Below are 21,178 nucleotides of genomic sequence, written 5' to 3'. Positions count from 1 at the left end.
CGGTATTGGCCTCCGGGGGGTATCCCACAGTGCACCACTGACCGCTCTGGACAGCAATCTGAACTCGGATGCCGTGGCCAGGTAGACAGGAAAAGCCCCGCGAACTTTTGAATATTTCCTGTTTGCCCAGCGTGGAGCTCTGATCAGCACAGGTGGTGATGCAGTTAAAAATCAAAATAAAGAAAGAGCTCCCGCATGGACTATGCGGACGTGATCGCTGTAAGGGCAGGCAAATCTGTTCTATCAGCGCTCCATTACAGAAGACGAAATTCAAAATCATTTTTAAAAAATCTCCAGACGGACGCCATAGCAGGGACTCAGCGCACTGCTGCGTGAAGCGTAACGGAAAGCCAAGGAATCAAATGGACGCTCATGGACTGGAGGACTCAAGCTATCCCACAGTTCCTGCAGTCTCTCTGAAAAGCATTTGCATTCTTGGCTGAGCTCCAAATGCTTCTAGGGTCAAACACAGTGTCCGCGGTGGGTCAGGGCATAGCTCAGCAATTTACGCACCCCCCCACTCACCCCCAGAAGTGAAAGGGAAAACAATCCTCTCTTGACTCTTTTACACGTCACCCTATCTTTACTGAATGCTGCAGATAGACGCGATGCTGCAGCACTCAACACCAACATCCTTGCTCCCCCCTGCCATGGGTGGCTGATGGTGCAAAACGACTGATACCCGTCCTCCTCATCAGCCTATTGGCACATGGGGCAGTGCAAAAGGGCTGGTAACCATGCTGACTAGCATCCGTCAGGTCGATCAAGGGCGCCTGGCCCTAATTTTTCCTGGTAGATGGTACAGTATGGCTGATAACCATCGTCATCATAGAAACAGGGGGCTGAGCTCCGTCAGCCCCCACCCTTCATGTGTAAAAAAAGATTCAATTGTCCCTGGACTAGCAGAGGTATGCTGGGCTCCTCTCCTCCACACTCCTTACTGTCCTGTCTGGACTATCATAGCAGCTGGAGGCTGCCTTCCACTCATTTCTCACTAACAAGTCAGTGTGTCTTATTCCTGCATTCTTTATTACTTCATCACACAAGTGGGGGGGACAATGCTACGGTAGCCCAGGAAGGCTGGGGGAAGAACGGAATCAACAGGTGGGGTTGTTGCAGGAGCATCTCCTGTGATTAGCATACAGCTCATAATTTCTGCAGGATCTGACGCAGAGCAGCTGTGCTCTCTGATACAGTGGTTCTCTAGTACACTTGCCCATATTCTAGACAGGACTGGTTCTATTTTTAGATACCAAAAAGGAGGGATTGACTCAGGGAGTCATTCCCAATTTTGGCTTTTGCGCCCCTGGCTAATCTTAGCCAGGGGTACTTATGACAGCAGCAAATGGTGCAAAAGGACTGGTAACCATGATCATCTTATTACCAATTTATGGTATGGTAGATGGTGCAGTATGGCTGGTAACCATCTCTGCTGTCATGCAAAAGCAAAAGCATGCTTCTGTGTAGCGCTGCTGAATCGCCTCTGTGAGAGGCATCTAGTACACATACGGTGACAGTCACAAAAGGCAAAACAGGCTCCATGATTGCCATGCTATGGCATCTGCCAGGGCAATCCAGGGAAAAAAGGCGCGAAATGCTTGTCTGCCGTTGCTTTCCCAGAGGAAGGAGTGACTGACAACATTTACCCAGAACCACCCGCGACAATGATTTTTGCCCCATCAGGCACTGGGATTTCAACCCAGAAATTCCAAGGGGCGGGGTAGGCTGCGGGAATTATGGGATAGCTACGGAATAGCTACCGACAGTGCAACGCTCCGGAAATCGACGCTAGCCTCGGACCGTGGACGCACACCACCGATTTAATGTGTTTAGTGTGGCCGCACGCACTCGATTTTATACAATCTGTTTTGCTAAACCGGTTTATGTAAATTCGGAATAATCCCGTAGTGTAGACGTACCCTCACTGTACTAAAGTCACTCACTCTCAGTTTTAGCCCTTACATTTTTTTTTTTTTTAGATTCTCCTTTACAGCTAAGTAGAAAGAGTTTTTGTTCTGATGACAGAGGGACACATGTCAAGCCCCACCCCAAGCTGCACTTTCTAATGTGTGTTTTATTTTGGCAACAGATCTTCATTTTTCTCACCTCTCCAATTTGTTAAGCAATGAAGGTTGAAGCCGAATGGAGAGCAACAGCCTCCGTGTTACAGCATGACTGACTTTTGCAGACTCCTAGCCAATACTGGTTCTTGGCTATCCTACAGGTCTTGGTGACTAAATGGAAAATACTGTATGAAAAAATCCAGCAACAGATATGATATTTATATGCTACCCTTCTAATATACATTGGAAATGATTAAGCAGAACTAAACTTTTGAACCCAACGTTATTCCAGTATCAGGGGATAGCCATGTTAGTCTGTACCCACAAAAACAACAAGGAGTCCAGTGACACCTTAAAGACTAACAGATTTATTTGGGCATAGCTTTCATGGGTAAGTTGTATCTGAAGAAGTGGTTTTTTACCCATGAAAGCTTATACCAAAATAAATCTGTTAGTCTTTAAGGTGCCACTGGACTCCTTGCTGTTAATGTTATTCTAGTTATTTATTGCAAGTTCCAGAAATATCTTATGGTTTCTTAAACTTTAGGACAATTAATCTGCTTAGACCCCTTATTCGTTTTAACAGAAGCAGCAGCAGCAACCTGAACCATGAAACTTATGGTTTTAGTTTAATAATAATACTGCCTAGCATAGTTTTCATCAGTAGATCTCAAAGTGCGTTATAAAAGAGTTCAGTATCGTTACCCCATTTTACAGACAGGAAAACCGAGGTGCAGCATGGGAAAGCAACTTGCCCGTAGTCACCCAGCAGGCCAACTGGGAATAGAACCCAGGTCTCTTGAGTCCCAGTCCAGCACTCCATTCCTTAATGGCATATGATTTGCTCATTATGACTAAGAGGCTACAATAGGGTAACACAATTAAATCCACAGCTGACATGCTTGGATTCATCGCAATAGAACATGTGCGTGCATGCACACACACACTATGGATACACAGTGATTTTGTGGAATGCTAGGAAATATGAAATGCCATTAAAAAAAGGAAAATCCCTGCATAATGCTGATTTGGTTTAAAGTACCTGAACCATCAATAACACATGCAGTCGCAGAACTGGAATAGTGACCCAGTATTTAGAGATGCATACATATTTCTGGTTTTCCATTACACGGATATCTAGCCCGTGTCACTTTTGGACTTTGTTCACCCCTTGATGGAACATCCCTTAATATTAATGGACATGAGGGCTGGGGTTTTCCATGAAGCCTAAGGGAGCTGGGAGCCTAAGTCCCACTGAAAGTCAATGGGAGTCGGACCTAACTCTTTCGAAGATCTTAGTCTGGAGGTTTCTCCACTTAATAAGCACAACCACAGGGAAAAAAACAAAACAGCCAGCTAATACCTTATACCACTGAATAAAGATATATAGTATTCTGGAGATCACATGCACAGGGATGATGTATACGGTTGCTCCAAAATACACTACAGTTTTCTGTCTGGGACTTGGTCTGATTTTTAATATATCTACTTTCCATATTTATTTTGCCATTGACTATTTGCAGACTGTATATTTATAGATATCGATCTACATCCTCAAACACTGGATTAAATGAATCCTTGGTGGAACTCTATTGACTTCAAGGGGCTTAGACTGGGCATCAATTTCACTCACAATGTATATTTACACACATTCACAGTATACACTGTACCTAGGCACACACCTCATTCCTAGAGCATTTCACACTTCTATACAGTCGCACCTTTCATCCTGAAGTGCTTTCCAAACAAAGAGTGATGAACTGTGCAGTCATGTCATCTACTACTAAAGAGTAGCCATTTCTAGGGTGGAACGTGGCAGCTGTTTAACAGTGTACAGTGACACCATGCAAAAAAGTTTAGGATAAGAATTAATAATGAATTTAACACAAAGCTGGAAAGAGAATTTAGGGATGGAATGAAATTCAGACAGGAAACCTGCAGGTTAACATACAAATAGTTTCCAGGAAACGCTTATGACCACGTGTGCCCTAGAGATCAGTTTTATTTCATCATTCAAAAGACAGCACCTACAGCAGCAAGCACTGATCATTTAACAACATGGGTGGGGGGGCATGATTGTCTCAGGGATGGAATGCCACGTACTAATCATTAAGACAACTTTCTGCAGCACTTGGATTTCCTTGGTAGTACTAACCTGGACAGCCTCTCCTTAGCTTGTCAGATTTGACCAAGACCATAGCACAGGGCTACAGACCTCATTCAGATGTACTCTTATTTGCTGGTAGTAGAGAAGTGCCAATGATGGAAAGGCTCGATGTTAGCTCTCTCTGTATCGTATGTGATCTTGAAGAGTCATCCTGTTACTTATCTCCACCTGACTGTCTCAAATGTTACAGCTAATGTTAAAGAAAGCCCTTTTCTCGTGTTCATGTAACACTAAGCGAGCCCAGATGAGATTCGTTATTATGCAGCAACAATCAGCAAGCATACTATCCAGAAAGATGTGGTTTCTGCTTAGATTTTCTACTGTTACAATAGCTCATGCAAATATTTGCATTGTCTGATTTGTAACAGCACCTTAACCTCCACCTAAGCAGCACTATGTGGGTGGTATAATGTGGGTGCAATTAAACCGATGAGTGGAAACCCTAAAGCAAAATTATTTTCAGTCTCCATCAAGCTGCTGTTTGAAAACAGCGCAATGTTGTCTTTATGAACCAATTCCTACCTGGGATGCTAATTGGTTTTCTCCCTATACTCCCAGATAACTGAGGCAAGTATTGCTTTAAGCTCACCTCTAAACTATTTGATCTCAGGTTCTCCTCTGGCGCTGCAGACAGTGACACCTGTTGTTTTCAGCTAAGTAGTAGCCACTAGTCTGAAAAGAGAAGAGTAGTTTGCTTCTTTAACACCCTCAGCACAGGGTCCATATAAGAGCAGCGTTCATTCCAGAAAGAGGTTGTCACAAGTTTCAATGCTGAAACTTTGTTAGCTTGTATTCAACCGTGCATCTGGCGTCACCTCTAGGTAACACTCCACAATTCTCTCTCTCATGATACTCACAAGTGGAAAGTCATCCTGAATCCTAGTGGGACTGCTGTGTGAACTCGGGATAAAATGGTCACTCTAAAGAACGAATTGTTCCGTGCAAGGACCACACTTCAAGGAACAGAGTGTCGGCTCAGATTCAACTGAATCTTAGCACAACAACAGAAAGAAATTTCCTATTATGAAAATAGATCTCAGTATGTTTCACGCCATCCCTGGATGGGGAACATTTGCTTTTAAATGTTTCCTTTTGAGAATCATTTATTCAGGCAAGAGAATTTAAACTGCTTCTGAAGTTTGGTGACATTTACACAGTTTATTGCATGGACTGTAGCTTCCTAGACTCAATCAGGCACAGGCTAACAGTGTTACAGAATCTATGCTGTCTAAACTTGCAGGCATTTAGCAACACGGCTTTTCCACTTCATTAGTTCAGTCCCAACTCATTCCTGTAAGTGAACAGGGGAGAAAGTTTTACCTGACCACAAACATCTTTGCTAAGTGACAGAAAAAATCTGCAGCATTTTTTTTTTTTAAAAGAACAAGTTTCCAAAGGAATACAAGAAGATCTGTTTTACTGGTTCTCTCCCATCCCCTTGCCCTCCTTTCGAGATGTAGATGCTAAATAACCAACTGAAGTTAGAGAAATTATATTATAATAAATAAAAGATGTTCAAAAAGTAGTGAGGAGCCAGGTTGACTTTCAGCCCTGAAAAAGGCTAGATGGTTGGTTTAAAGTGGCTGTCAAACAACAACAAAAAGAGTGACCCACACAAATCAATCTGGCATTACTTCTGTAATAATAATGCCACTCTTTGGATTGCAATGCAGCAGGACAGCACTTACCTGGAGATGCTTTGGTGGGGGGTGACCTCAGTTCCTGCTGCTCTCTTTGCACTAAAGTGTCTCTTCTGAGCCGAGAGTGCAGTTTGAGGGGTCCCCTTTGCTTTAGAAAATACTCTGCAGCTAGGGAAATGTGCGGCAGAAATCCTGGTGCTGCTTCTTCCTGGCAAATTTCACTGGAGTTATCCAAGCAAACCCCTCCCAGGGCCCACCCCCTCCAAGCTCAGACACACCAACTAGGCTGATGGGTGATATCATGGGCTTTTGCTGTAATCTGAGAGCTGTGGCATTCCTTGAGTGCTGCACTGAAATGATTTGCAGCCAAGGAGGTGAACAGGGAATGTGAGCTGCTTTCCAGGAGGCCCCTAAAGAACAGACCATTCGGGATCACTACCATGTATTATTATTTAAGAGCTATATTGCTGTAGTGCCCAGAGACTCCAATGGGGTTCAGGGTCCCATTGTACTGAGTGCTGTACAAACACACAGTAAGACATGATCTTACCTCAAAGCATCCGTTATAATTACCTCCCTTTCTAGGGCTTTAGTTTTGCAACATTCCTCCTCCAAGGCTGTTTTCTGTGTAGGTCTCATCTCACTTTAACCGTTTGGCGTTATGTTCATCCCTATCTAGCACCTCCAGCTCTGTGCTGTTTTTCACCCCTTTTTCATAGCAAGGGTAGTCAAATCTGAGGCATGTACTCACAGGCTATATATCTCCTGGATCTGCATCACCAGTTACTCCAGAAAGTATGATGCCCTGGGGATTAGCCAGCTCTCATTAAAGCTCTATTTCCCCTCCGTCAAAAAACTGACCCCTGCAGATACAGGAACACTAAAAAGACTGAATTCAGAGAGAGCCTCCGCCACTTAATCCAAATACACCTAAGATTTGGGGCAGGAGGTGTTAAAATATAAAATTTCTCCACTATCCCCTCTCTCTCGGCAGGGGCGGCTCTAGGAATTGCACCGCCCCAAGCAGGGTGGCACGCTGCGGGGGGCGCTCTGGCGGTCGCTCTGGCAGTCGCCGGTCCCGCGGCTCCGGTGGACCTCCCGCAGACGTGCCTGCGGAGGGTCCGCTGGTCCCGTGGCTCCGGTGGACCTCCTGCAGGCATGCCTGCGGATGCTCCACCGAAGCCGCGGGACCAGCGGACCCTCCGCAGGCACGCCTGCAGGAGGTGCACCAGAGCTGCCTGCCGTCCTCCCGCGGCACGCCGCCCCAAGCGCGCGCTTGGCGCGCTGGGGTCTGGAGCCAGCCCTGTCTCTCGGGCCAGGCTATACCAAGATCCTTGAGCCCTGGAGAGGTTTAAAGTTCAGATCATCTCAGTTCTCAGTTGTAGCCTTTGAAGATTAATATTGCGTAGAGCTGGTCAGAAAATTGTGATGGAACAATTTTCCATCAATGCAGTTTCATCAAAATCAAAACATTTTGTGGAAATGCATTGATTTCATCTAAGTTTCTGATGAAAGGAAGTTAAAACATTTTCTGTTGATATTAAAATGTTTCATTTCAACTTTGTTTCGTTTGATTTCATTTTGACTTCTATAATAGAACATTTTAATATTTTATATTGTACGCTTTCAACCTCATCTCAAAACAAAAACTTTTGGAATTTCCGTTCCATGGGAAATTTCACCATTATGTCTTGAATTGGAACAAAAAATTTGATATAGCAGTATATCCCATGGAACAGAAATCCTGTTTTCTGACCAGCTCTGATACTGGGATATTCAAAGGAGACTAGGGGTGTTTAAGAACTCAAAATTGCACTGAAAAAGTCAACAGGCGCTGGGTTACTGACTCCTCAGTCTAAATGGGTATAGGTAGGACTTGCAAAGGGTGACCTTCAGAAAGGGACTAAGGGCCTGAGAACTAGGGCCTGAGCAAACAACCCATTAAGTCTGTGGAAGACTTTCCATGTACTTCAGTAGCTTTGGATCAGACCCCAAAGTATTAAAAGACCTGCTGGCAATCCATTCCAAGCCCACTCCACAGGCACAGCCCCCGCCAACCCAGGACTGCTCCCTATAGCACATTCCCCAGGGTTTAGTCCCCCCTGGTTCTATATTCATTTCCAAATTCATTCACTTATGCTGAAAAGTTAAAACGCTTAACCCAAACCTCTGATTACATTTCCAACAGTCAGCCTATAAATGTGTGAGAACAGACTCTTACATCAGATTTCTGCTATTTCCCAGCTTCTTGTCAATTAGCAGAGCCCCTTCATTTTTAAAACATCATTTATTTACACCAGATATGGCCATTAATCCTTACAGAGGGAATACCACCAGTGGCCTTGTGATCGGGTCAATCAATTGTCTGTTCCTGATCCATATTCAGGAGTATTATTAAACTATCCATTCCAGCTGTGGTTTGGCGGTCAGGTCAACCCACAAAGCATCATCACTCTCTGATTAGGTCCCTTATCCTAGAGCAAGCATCTGAACGTTCTTTAGCACAATCATAAGCAGAGACAACATATTGCTCATTTCCACCACGAAGCTTTAGTCTGCCAGGGAAATTCTGTTGGAGTGATTTTAATATTAACTGCTGCCTCCTTAAAAACTAAACTGTGTCAGCTTAGATCTTGATATTTTGCCCACCACTACAAGCAGATTCTTATCCGCAAAAGAGATGTAGCATGGATGACAGTAAGGAAGTTTTCCCCATACTGATGGGTCAATGTGCCTCAAACTCACACCAGTAGGGGAAATAGCTGGGTTCGGTCTCTACGACCCATTAAGTAAGCAACAAGGGAAGCAATTATTTAAATTGGGGACCGTCATTTTGTTCTGTGTTGGTAGAGGTCTAGCACAATGGGCCCCTGGTCCATGACTTTGGCTTCTGGGTGCTAAAGCAATACACAACGCAACAAACAAGAACAGTGCCAGCCGCCTAGTTGGTAGTTTTATGACATGGACTGTCAGCACCAATTCATTTCACACCCTGGATACCAGAGCAGCCCTCAGATGGTGGTAACTTGGTTATAGCTTTGGCCAGGAAGCTCTGTGTTCTCATACAGCTGCACATAACTTAATAAGTGTTTCATAACGCTCCCCTCCCCGTCATGGGGATTTCTTGCTCACACTTAATGTTGATGTTCAAGGAACTCTGTGGGGTAAGTGCAAAATTGTCTCAGCTGCATTGAGAAAGAACAGACCCCTAAGGAATGAGCAGCACAAGCCAGCAGCCAGTGAGACAGACAGATGGTACCAAACTACTACATAATTAGGAAAACTACAACCAGATTCATAATAAACTGCACCAGCCACTGGTGGATGGAGACCTCTCCAAGCTGACCTCATTCTTCTCAGTGCAATGGACATTTGTCTTCACCTTGGTCTGTACTTTGAGCTCACCCACTCCTATCCCATTCTCTCATTTCTCTTCCCAACTAGTTGCTGCTCTGTTCACTGCTCATTCTAAATTCTATTACCATTACACCAAAACTTTACCCCTTCACCTGCAATCAAGAAGCAAATATTGTTATGGACACCTTATGCTGTAATCACATTAGATTTCAGCGAAGTAGACGTGGGCCTGGTTAGCATTTGGATGGGAGACCTCTGATGAAACCCAAGGCTGATGCAGGAAGTGCTCTCTTTTTGAATAGTCAGCACTGAACTGATCACTCAGCAGCATCATACAGGGTTATGTGCTGCAGAAGGGAGCATCTTTCATATGCAATTTGTGTTTTGTTTTTTTTTTTAATAAAGAAAAGCCATGACACTTTTCTTTTAAAGTGTAGCCCTTCTTAGTGCAATGCAGAATGTGAGCAAGCAACGAGTTAAACCCAGACCAACAACGTAGCCAAGTTAGAGTTAAACCCCTGGCCTGATATGATAGAGTTAAGAAGAGTTTAAGAAGGAAAGTAGAGCAGCATGAATCAAGGGCATGTCAGCAAGGCAGCTGAATAGTTATGCTCCTGTGGACCCTTGATCCTGCCAATTTCCACCTTGATCATTTTCTTCCCTTCAGCACTGGGAACTGGTAGTCAAGAAATGAAAAATAGTGATGATATAAGCCAGCAATTCAGAGTTACCAGTGACTAGAGTGCCACCTCCTGGTCTAAAGCTCAATGTGGGGGCTCAGCTCACTAAGACGGGACCAGCGAAGCAAAAATGTGTCTCAACACAAGCTCTGAATGGCAGACCTACTTCATGCTGTCAGGAAAGTGAAGCTAAATTGGCCAGAGGATGGAATGTGTGAGCGTTTGCTAGCTTAGGCACACAGAAATAGGACTGTCCACAGCAGGAATGTTTGCAGCATGCCCAAGTACAAAGAGGTCAGGTGAGGATATAGGAGGCAAATGCTTAAGAAAGTTCTTGCCTTTTATCTAAAAGGAGATGTTCAGATAGCGCTCAGTACCACACCTAAGGGCAAAATGCTGAACGCATGCTAACTTGTTGGGCGTTCCCCCTTTAATTTTTGTATCTCGTTAAGGCCCAAGACAGAGACAACTCACAAACACGGAAGTCACTCTAAACACAAAATGCAATTGATTGCAGGAAAGAAATGCTATTCAGAATTTGTTTTCATCATAATAGTCGTCACAGAGAGAAGGCTGTTTATATAGCGGCTAAACCAAGGTCCAGCAAAACTTTTTGGAACACTGGCTTTGCCAGGCCTATGGTCCATCCAAACCTATATCCTTTTCCCCCAAAGCGATCCCTACCTGCTGCTTCAGAGAAAGGGGTAAGTTGCCGTCTAAAGGACGTTTACAGAATAACCTGTCCATACCGGAAGTTTCTCCCTTAGGCCAATCACTAAGTGATAGGGCTATGTCCTGAAGCACAAGGATTAACATCCCTTATATCCCATCTAGGGCAACTGTTGCCTAACAGAAGTGGTTAGGTAAATGAAGGACAAACAAAATGAGTGAAAACTTCGGGGTTGCTCTAAAGCGGATGTAGCAGCCTTTTATTTTAATCTACCACCACTAGAAGGTTGGTCCACCACAACCCCTGGTAAATTGTTCCAATTGTTAACTACCCTCACTGTTAAAAATTTGTGCCCTATTTCCTCAATTTGTCTAGCTTCAACTTATAATTAAATAAACAAAAACAAACAAACAAACTTCCAGACATTGGATCTCGTTACCCCTTTGTCTGCTAAATCGAAGAGCTTATTAACCAACTTTTGTTCCCCATGTAGGTACTTATACGCTGTGATCAAGATGCCCCTTCATCTTCTCTTTGTTAAACTAAACAGATTGGGCTCCTTGAGTCTATCACTGCAGGGCAGGTTTTCTAATCCTTTAATCATTCTTATAGCTCTTCTCTGACCCCTCTCCAATTTAGCAATATCTTCCTTGAATTGTGGACACCAGAACTGGACACATTATTCCAGCAGGGATTGCACCAGTGCCAAGGATTGCTTTAGCCCTTTGGCAACAGCGTCACACTGGGAGCTCATGTTCAGCTAATTGTCCACCTTGACCCCCGCCCCCGGCCTCTCTCAGAGTCAGTGCTTCTGAGGATAGAGTCCCCCATCTTGTAAGTATGGCCTGCATTCTTTGTTCCTAGATGCATGACTTGACATTTGGAGATATTCAAACACATCGTGTTTGCTTGCAGCCAGTTTACCAAGCGATCCAAATCGCTCTGTATCAGTGACCTGTCCTCTCCATTATTTACCACTCCTCCAATCTACATGTCATCTGCAAACCTTGGCAGTAACAGTTTTATGTTCTCTTCCAGGTCATTGATAAAAATGTCAAATAGTGTAGGGCCAAGAACCGATCCCTACAATAGTAGAGCATACACACTTGAAGCCCAGTTTTTAAAGATGGGACAATGCAACTGCAAACACAAAACACACAACCACATGCACACCCTGTTACACAAAACTTACCACGTGCACAAGTAAATACCAGATTTGCATCAGCAGTCATGGTCTCTGCTTGAAGAAATTAGGTACACACCATTGGTTCTCTTATCTTTGATAGCCAGTCCCTTGATCATTCCTCTCCAATCTTCAATTCATTCTCAACACCAGGAGGGATGATTTAGTAGTCTAAACCCTGTGTTTTCATTATCTAGACTCCCTGGAGCCACAGGTTCAAATCTCATCTAGGTCAACTTGGCCCCTCATATCACAAAGCAGATACACTGAGCTCTGTGAAGGTTACTTTGTGCACAGATTGCTTGGATGATACCTTAAGAACAGAAGGAGCTACCTGCTCTGTAGGAGCATTAAAGAGGCCGTGGCACTTTTCATGAGAGTTGGCCCTTACAGAGAATGCCTATAAAATTTAAATTTGAGAACTATATCCCTGCTTTAGAATTCATAGCATGGTTCAAGAAAACTAGAGACAGGATCTCATTCTCTAATAAAATTTTAAGTGGTTTTTTTTTTTAAATAGAATCCTCTTATATTTTTATTGGTCATTATTATAAAGGAGTAATTCACCTCTGTGAAGCGAGGCACTCAATGGTCTATGCACTAAGCAAATCCTACTTAAGACACCGTGGTTTATTTCACCCCAATGCCAATAAAATTCAACAGGACTTTAACAGAAGAAGGTAGTGGTGGCTTTGAGCTGATCTCCCTGACCAAATAGTCCCTTCCACCCAATATTGTGCAACGTTACCTTCCACCTCAGAAGTGGCTGCATTTCATCAGAGCTGTCTGCAAATAGACAGTGAGGCACTTTGGAATTAAACACACTACTAAGTAGTATGTGTCTTTTCTACACAAGAAGGGGAATGGTTTTCTAGCGGACTGTTTGTTCTTTCACTACACATAACGCTGAACATGCTGGAGAGTTCAGATACAACTCTTCCACCTAGCAAAGAAAAATCCCAGAGGATTAGAAGTTGTAGCTGCTGTGCAGAGATTTTAATTAAAGCGCTATTCTGATTCTGAAGCTGAGCAACAGAAAGAGTAAAACCACACCCCTAATTAGATAGCATTTAAGGCTTAATGCAACATCTTTTCCTGCAAACCATTGACATCTGGTTGCTTGTGCCTGAACAATCTTTCAAAAGATAAATAAGGGGTAGGGATGAGTTATGAAAACCAAAGTCTGCTCCCCAAAATGGAAGAATGGTGAGGTTTTGTATGCGGAAGGAGTTGGCTGGAAATTCAGGCTCAGCCATACAAGGCACAGAGCATCCTCATCTCCTACTGAGGTCACTGAGAACCAAGGACAGGTGACAGGATTTGGCCCTTTGGCTGCAACCAAGGCCCAGTCCTGCACGTGTTGTGCATTCAAAAAACCCGACCCATTCCCCAATTACAGGACAGTACCATGACCTCTTCGAAAAGGGGGACAGCCGGCGAAAGAGAGTCCATCTCACCTTGCAACATGGAGAACTTGAAACAGTTTCTGACGTAGAATTGTCATTTCTCAACCAACATCATTCATCTGTAAAACAATAATTTAACAAATTAAAGGTAATTAAATGTAACATGAGGTTTAGTGCAAAACTTCTGTCTCATCTAATATAGTCTAAAGCTTCCCAGGATCTCCTCGTTTAACTGGACGCACTTCTTTTAGAAATAGAAGAACTCGTTTTGCAAAATCTTAAACCTGCTCCAAAAAAGTGATGATTTCTAGATTTAGGGAAGAAAACACTCAACATTTTTGAGGTTCTGCTTCAAACTGGCTTTGGCAAAATACATGTCCTAGGCTGCTGCTGTACTGGAGAGGAAGGATGATCTTATGGTTATAGTACTGCATTCATGAAATTTAGATTCAATTCCCAGCTCTGCCACAGACTGCCTGTGTGACATGGGGCAAGTCACTTCAGCTCTGTGCCTCAGTTTCCCATCTATAAAATGGGGATATTTCCTTTTGCACTGTCTTGTCTGTTTAGCCCATAAGCTCTTCAGAGCAGGGACTCTCTTACTATGTTTTGTACAGCATCTTATGCAACAGTGGCTCTCATCTCAGTTGAGTCCTCTTGGTGCTACCCTTAATAATATTTTGTTTTTTAAAGCTGTATTCTTCTTGTGATCCTAACAGCCTGGAAGAATTAATTCCAAACACCCTTTATTGCTTGCATAGCACAGGCCTCTAGTGGTTGGAGAGAGAGATTTGTCTTAAAATTAAATTTCCACTGGAAAACAATGGCTAGATTTCAGGGAAATAAAGATTTTTGAAAACCTCAAAAGTTCTGCCAAACCTTGAACTTTAATTAAAAAAAAAAGAAGTCTAAGAGTTGCACACAACCCCAAGTGCCATTGGGTCTTCCAACAGCAATATTTGTAATATTCTTCCAGACGGTGAAATTAATCAATTGCAGAAAGCAATCAGCTATAAAGTAAAACCACATGCCATGGGAAATATGGCAATAAACATAATGCAGAGGGCACATAAGCACTAATAATAAAACCAAAACACAATAAAACTGTTATTCTGAAACAGATTTGAAGGCAATAGTTGCAAGACTCCTAACCTCTTATCACTCCTTGAGTACCTTGGTATGTGTCTGAGCCAAGCCTCCTCGCTCAGGATTCTTTTGGTATGCTCATGGGCATTATGAAAACACACTGTACACTGATGAAAACAGGAACTCCTTTGAAAGGCACAGCCTCTGGAGTATCATGGCCTTTAATCAAGGAAATGAGCTCCATGTAGGCATTAAAGGAGACTTTTTATTCTGGGGCCTTCCAGAGACAAGGCAACGCTGGTGGAAGAGAAATTTTCTTGCTATCACTGATGCAAGAGAGGGGCCTACATGCAGGATATATCTTCAGCGGAATTATTTTAAAAAACCAACAACATGATATTAAGAGTGCAATGTGGCTGTAGAGGAAATGAAAACCAATAATGCCATACAGTATTGTCAACCTTTAATGTTAAAAAAAATAAATCACAAGTTAAGTTCCAAAAAATATAATTGTTGTTTTATATATATATATATATATATATATATATATATATATATATATATATATATATATATATATATATATATATATATATATAAAAATAAAAACAACAATCAGAAACTGGCTTCTGGAAGCAGCAAAGAATCCTGTGGCACCTTATAGACTAATAGACGTTTTGCAGCATGAGCTTTCGTGGGTGAATACCCACTTCTTTGGATGCTTGGCTTCTGGAAGGTAAGTTTTGATTTATACCGAATGATGACTTTGGCTATTAGGATTATATGGTAGAAGACTAGAAAGTTATTTGTTAGCAAAACAGGCCCTGGGAGCGCTGTGTGTTTTGTTTTTCAAATGTGAAGACACTACAATCACGTTTTTCTTTGGGAATTTAGCACCCCTTCCATGGAGATCTTCTAGTGGTGCAAAGAGAAAAATTACCACTAGGTGGAAACAGTTCTCCGTATAGCAATAATATCCTTTTGTATGTGGAGCTTTACATTTCAACACAACAAACCAAAAATTAAAAAGTTGTCTTACACCCACTGGGCCAAATTCAGCAGGGACTTAAACACTGACTAAAGCTGCTTTTGGGGGTTGATTGTCCTACTCCAGCGAGAATCAGAGGTCATTCCACTGTAGGCAATGCGATTACACCAGTGTGAGAATTGATGAGGGAGAACTATCAGGCCCTTTGGGTGTAAATTTGTCAAAAACATGTGCAAGGGGCAAAGGAGTGCAACCTGCACCTCAGTTTGCAAACTCAGAATTTATGGGTGCAAGGTACAGCTGTATCCAGTTCCATCAAGGTTAAATTTGAATGCAAGAGCATTGGGGATAATGCAGTATGAACTAAAGTAATGGTGGCAGCTTTTTCTTACACTTCCTGTCAATTTCTTGGTTTTGCCACAACCTCTCTTTGCTCCCCTTGGTGTGCAAGTTGCTAAATTAGTTTGACACCTACAGGAGGCCAAACTGGTGTAAGTTACACTGCCTTGCTACTTCTAGCACTGCTTATGTCTCTGCTGAATTTGGCTCAGAGACAACAGGCTTTATTCCAGGCAGCATGGGTAATGCCATCACGATGGGATGAGCATAAATATAGGAGTTCTGGGACATGCAAATTCTCCCCTCACCCCAAAAAAGAGTTATGGAAATCTGTGTGCTGAGGAATTTGGTTCAGATTCATCCTGACAAGCACAGATCACACCTAAACTAGGAGAGTCTCTGCTAATTGTGCTTTTATGCAAGAGTCTGAACTTGTAACAACTAGTTCAAGGCTTGGTAAAGGATTGAAATACACTCCTTGGAAATGACATCAGAAGACTGTAGGGAGCTCGTGCTGATGTGAAAATGGGCTGAGGGATGCAGGTGGGAAACAAAGATGTAGGGGAGCATTGCGGGGAGACTGGCTTTTGGACCAGTCCTGCCAGATGCTGAGCATCCTCAAATCCTATTGAAGACAGGAGGAGGGGGAAAAAGAGGGGCTGAGCAGCCTTAATTTGCACTGAGCTCACCAGGGCTACCTACACCAGCCTCCTCTCCCCCTCCAATTTCCTACCAGTGCTCACACCAGCTCAGCTCCACTGGTGGGAGCACTGATGTAGGCAATCTACCAATGGTTGTGAGAGTTTATGACCACGTCACCTATACCTGCGCTGAGCAAACTTAGATGAAATGATAGTAAAAATGCCTGCTGTCCCTTGACGCTATGTTCACATGAATATTCCCACCGGCAGAGTTGTACCAGTGTTAGCAACTGCAGAGCACTCTGGAGAAGAAACGGCTCCTCTAGACAAGGCCAGCGAATGGAGGAAGTTCAGCCCCTCAGAAGGTCAGGCCCCTAGAAAGGTGGAATTTATTTTCCGTAGGCTCAGTTCATTCTCCACCTTGGAGGCCAATTCTATCAGGGAATTGGGGGCCAACAGGTGCAGTCCACCTCAAAGAGCATTCAGAGCTTTTGAGATCCCTGCTAACATCCATCTGGACTGCCTGTGATACTAAGATTCTTGATAGTTAGGAGGGAATAGTCCGTGTTTCTATGGCACTTAGTACAATGGGGTCATGGCTCAGCAATGCTATAGCAATGCAAACAAACACAAAAAGGTAAAACCCAATGGTAAGCAAGTGAAGAACAAGAGCAGATAACGCCCAGAGATACCAAAGACGACATCCTTTTGATCCCTCAACACTGAACGACGCCTTTGTTTTCTCCCTGTTGCCAGTTTGTCTTTTTCACTCCGCATTTATCTTGGCCATGTAGGTGACCAATTCACTACATTGGACTAGCAGCAACAAGCATGGACGTGTCCAAATCTGGATGAAGCATCTTCTCAATATGTGCAAACCCTCCGGGGATCCCAAACCATGGGATGGTTCTTCAGAGCTGAATGACAGCATCTCTGAGGACCACCTGCCCACAGATGCACTCCTTGTTTTGAAAAGAGCATATGTGCATTTGGGGTTCAGGGGAGAGAGGGGATAAACAAAAAAAGGGAACCAAACCACTTTACAGGATGCAAATTGTTTTAAAAGTTCTATCTATGGTACTTATCTGGCCTCTGTCACCCTAGTATCTGAGGATCTCATAAGCTGTGATGTATTTATACTGCCAAGACCCCAGAGGGGTAGGGCAGTGCTACTATCTCCATTTTACAGATGGGGAATTGAGGCACAAAGAGGCTAAGTGACTTGCCCAAGGTCACACAAGAAATCTGTGGTGGGCGAGTGAAATGAACCTGGGTCTCCAAAGTCCTAGGGTATTGCCCTAACAACTGGACCATCCTTCCTCTCAAGCCTGTCACTCAGTTCACTAGACTTTCCAAAATGCTCAGCACCCACACTTGGGTCTAGATATTCAGAAGATTTTAGCTCACATTTAAGCACTTAAGCAGACACATTTTCAAAAGGGCTCAGCACCTTGAGTGCAGGGCTCTTCTGAAAATCTGGTCACAGGCATCACAGTGGGAGCAACTGAGCTGGGTGCAATCGATCCTTACTCTTTCAGGTAATAGAAACTGTGTTAATACTACTGTGACCGATGGCTAAATATTCCATTTCTCTTCGCAACAGACAAAAAAAGGGAGACAGAATGACACTGAACTGCCCTGGTTTCACCACATCCTCAATAAGACAGTATCAAAATTAAGTGGAAGATGATTCACTTTTAACATGTCAGTAACTGTCAATTTCTCCCTCCACTCGAAGAAGATCATCATCAATGGAACTTTTTGTTTCACTTATTGGTTGACTTATCTGTAATGGAAAGAAAATGGTGGGTTTGGGTGGCTAATTTGGGATGCCCTAAAGGGGCCTGGTTTGTAGAGAAGTGCCCTGAAAATCAGGGCCTTCAAGGCATCTTACCTTGGTCACCTAAAACTCAGGACACCCCAAATCACGAGTCACTTTTGAAAATTTAAGCCAATGTCCCTGCCCTCAGCAACTTACAGATGCCATTAGGGGCTGGGGTGGGGAATGTTGGACACTGACTGGGACAACTATGTGGGAAAGCATCCATTCTCTCCAAATAGAGGGAGGGGATCAGAAAAACAAAGCTCTCAAGAACAGGGGCAGAATACTGCTGTGCACTCAAGCCTGTTCCCGAGTGAGAGGAATATAGCAAGTCACTGCTGGGTACACTCCAGCCTTTCCTGAGCTTCATGCATTATTTACCAGCAACAATGAAACAAGAAGGAACAGGGTGCCCCAGATCAAGTTTACCTTCAAGCTGGTTAAAGCTATTGACCGTCCCCTTCAGTAAGTGCTGGAGAATTAGGAAGGCTCTTTTGTTTCCACGTTCTGAAGGCCCCAGTCCTTCAATTTGGGTAAAATGAATGGTGTTGTTTGAAAAGCTGAATGTTTCCCTGCTCCACAGGTATGTTTCAAATGGGGTCCACTTTTGTCTTCCAACCGCTTCGTCCATTAAGGAGACACATTTAAGAAAACGGCTGCACCTTTCTGCATCTTTTGTTTGCTTTGCACGTTTCTCCAACACAGCAACAAAAAGAAGAGATGAGTGATACATTTAAGTGGCCATGAAGCTAAAGGCTTAGGTGTCACTCACCTGCCCAGCCAGGTCACCGACAAAGGTCAAAGAGCAATGCCCTCGCCTCTTCTTTGCGTTCTTCCCACATGCCTTACCAACCCTAATGGGCCTGGGGAATGGAAAGGGTGAACGGGGGAGGTAGGAAAAAGAAAGCAAACCTTGTTACCATATAAACACACACAAACAGATCAACACAGCCTTTGTCCCCACACGGTCTGATCACAGGGTTAGGACTAAAGTGAAAACTGACATAGCTAAGTCTCTTAAAGGTGTTGCATTTCACTCAGGTATTGTTGCTCAGGGCTAGTTTCTAGGTAGCAATACAGATTTTTCAGGGGGTTAGGAGAAGGGAGAGATTAGCATGGTTTTCCTTTTCCTTTTGATTGTGTATTTGTGTAGACTTAAAAGGTCAGGCAATCTGCAAAAACACATTGCTTTTGTCCTTCTCTCTCAGGTTGGGTCACAACAACTACTTCTAGTAGAAAAGAGAACTAGTAAAAGAGGATGATCCAGTTTATACCGATAAAAGTATTATATCAGGATCTCATGGCCAGATTTTCAAAGCCGCTCAGGGCTGGATGTGCCAGCACTCAACTCCCCATTTAGGCACTTGAATAAGAGCCAGAGTTGCAAGCGTGTTCAGGACTCAACTGCTCCCATGGAGATTTACAGCCAGATTTTCAAACTGGCCCAAGAACCCCCAAGCTCTTTTGTAAACCTGGTTACGTATTTTGGGGCTTAGCTGAGCTCTTCTGCAGCTCTGGCCCCCCATTGGGGGTGAGGATGAGGATGAGAAGTTTTGGCAATCTGGGCCCATGTCCCAAAATCTTTTGGGGGAGGTCATAACAGTTGAAGAAAGCCACCCACCTACCGTCTATGCCAGTGGTTCTCAAACTTTTGTACTGATGACCTCTTTCACATAGCAAGCCTCTGAGTGTGACCCCTCTTAAAAATTAAAAACACTTGTTTATATATTTAACACCATTATAAATCCTGGATGCAAAACGGGGTTTGGGGTGGAGGCTGACAGCTTGCGACCCCCATGTAATAACCTCACAATCCCCTGAGGGGTCCCAACTCCCAGTTTGAGAACCCCTGGTCTACGCTGTACAAAGAAGAACATGCAATGAGTTCATATGAAGTGATCAGAAAGAGGGACATGTGCTAAACTGAATGCTGCTAAATTATAGAAAATATGCAAAAAGAATGGTCTCACCAATGTCACACTCACATTTACAAATATTAATATAAAAAGGGGAATTAATGCATTTTAGGGAGCTTGCACAGTAAATGCTAAAACTGCAAAGAAAAATCATGGTCCTAGCAAGACCCTCACTGACCATTACCTTTTAGTCACCTAGCTTTTTACTCGGCATCCATTTCTTCATCCTTGCACAGTCAGAACTTCAGGAGACTCGACACAGGTACAAAGACGCACCAGCACAGATCCAGTTGAAGGACTGAGGCCTTTGCATGGGTTTTGGCAGTTTAGGCCCCAGTCCTGCAGTGAGCTCCACTGTGCTGCAGAGACCCTTGCTTTCTAGGGGCCACAAGTGGAGAACTCACTTTGGGATTGGGTCCTTAGGAATTGTTTACATGGGGAAATTGACTGGAATAGATATTCTGCAACAGCACCCCACCTGGAGGTTCTTCTTTTGGAACTCAACACATGGAGTTATTCCAGAATAGCTCTTGTGCTTTAGATTCTCACCCTGCTTATTCTAGAATAATTTCCCCATGTAGATAGGCCCTTAGGTTGTCTGGTCTTTGGAGATATGGACTGTATGGATTGCACCCACCCTGCACACTAATTAAACAAATATCCTCACATTTCCACACAGGACTGGGCATGGACTCCAAGCTATTGATTTTTTTAAAAATCCACAAAGAACTAAGCTTGCTCATGTCAGCATCCCAGCTCCACGCCTCTCAAGAGCAACATAAGCCAGAGGCCTTAAACCTATGTATAATTCTCTTTCCAAATATACAGGCTGAAGTAGATACTTAATGTTTTTACTGCAGAGCCTAGGAAACTGCTGGATTCCTTTCCCTCTGCCCTGGCTTGCTCATTATTCCTCATGGAAAAGCACATGCACAACTTCTGTTTCTAGGCTGCTGGTAAATCAGGTAAGTTTGATATTGGGCTCTAGATTTTCTTCTGTACTGTGCACCTCACTGCAAAAAAACACAAAACCATTAGCTACCTTGTACACAGCATTACACTGGTGTTCCACTGCATGTGCCCCAAGCAAACTCTAGTAAACAGTGTCAGCACACAGAGCAGATCTGATAGCTCCACAGCAAAAAAAAAAAGGCAACTGAAGTCTCCCTCAGCAGGACTCCTTCCTAAAGGGCTTATTCTTGAGACTTGGAGTATTTCAG

At 43.5% G+C, this 21,178-nt stretch overlaps 1 protein-coding gene across 5 annotated transcripts in view; it reads right to left on the bottom strand.

The window, feature by feature from the left end:
* The window catches only part of LOXL2 (lysyl oxidase like 2), a 100,869-nt gene extending 82,353 nt beyond the window's left edge, over positions 1–18,516 (bottom strand). For 2 of the 5 annotated variants that reach the window (XR_005593945.1, XM_039524039.1), the window contains exon 1: positions 5,919–6,091. The gene's annotated coding sequence lies outside the window, so the exon portion shown is untranslated. Of the gene's footprint in view, positions 1–4,819; positions 4,903–5,918; positions 6,092–13,217; positions 13,286–17,915; positions 18,007–18,471 lie in introns of those variants that run through there. The other 3 variants (XM_039524040.1, XM_039524042.1, XM_039524041.1) reach the window with 3 other exon arrangements.
* Between the last annotated feature and the right edge of the window lie 2,662 nt (positions 18,517–21,178).

The sequence above is a fragment of the Mauremys reevesii genome, linkage group 2, assembly GCF_016161935.1.
Source record: "Mauremys reevesii isolate NIE-2019 linkage group 2, ASM1616193v1, whole genome shotgun sequence".
Classification (NCBI taxonomy): Eukaryota; Metazoa; Chordata; order Testudines; family Geoemydidae; genus Mauremys; species Mauremys reevesii.
This window is presented reverse-complemented; position numbering and strand designations above follow the sequence as displayed.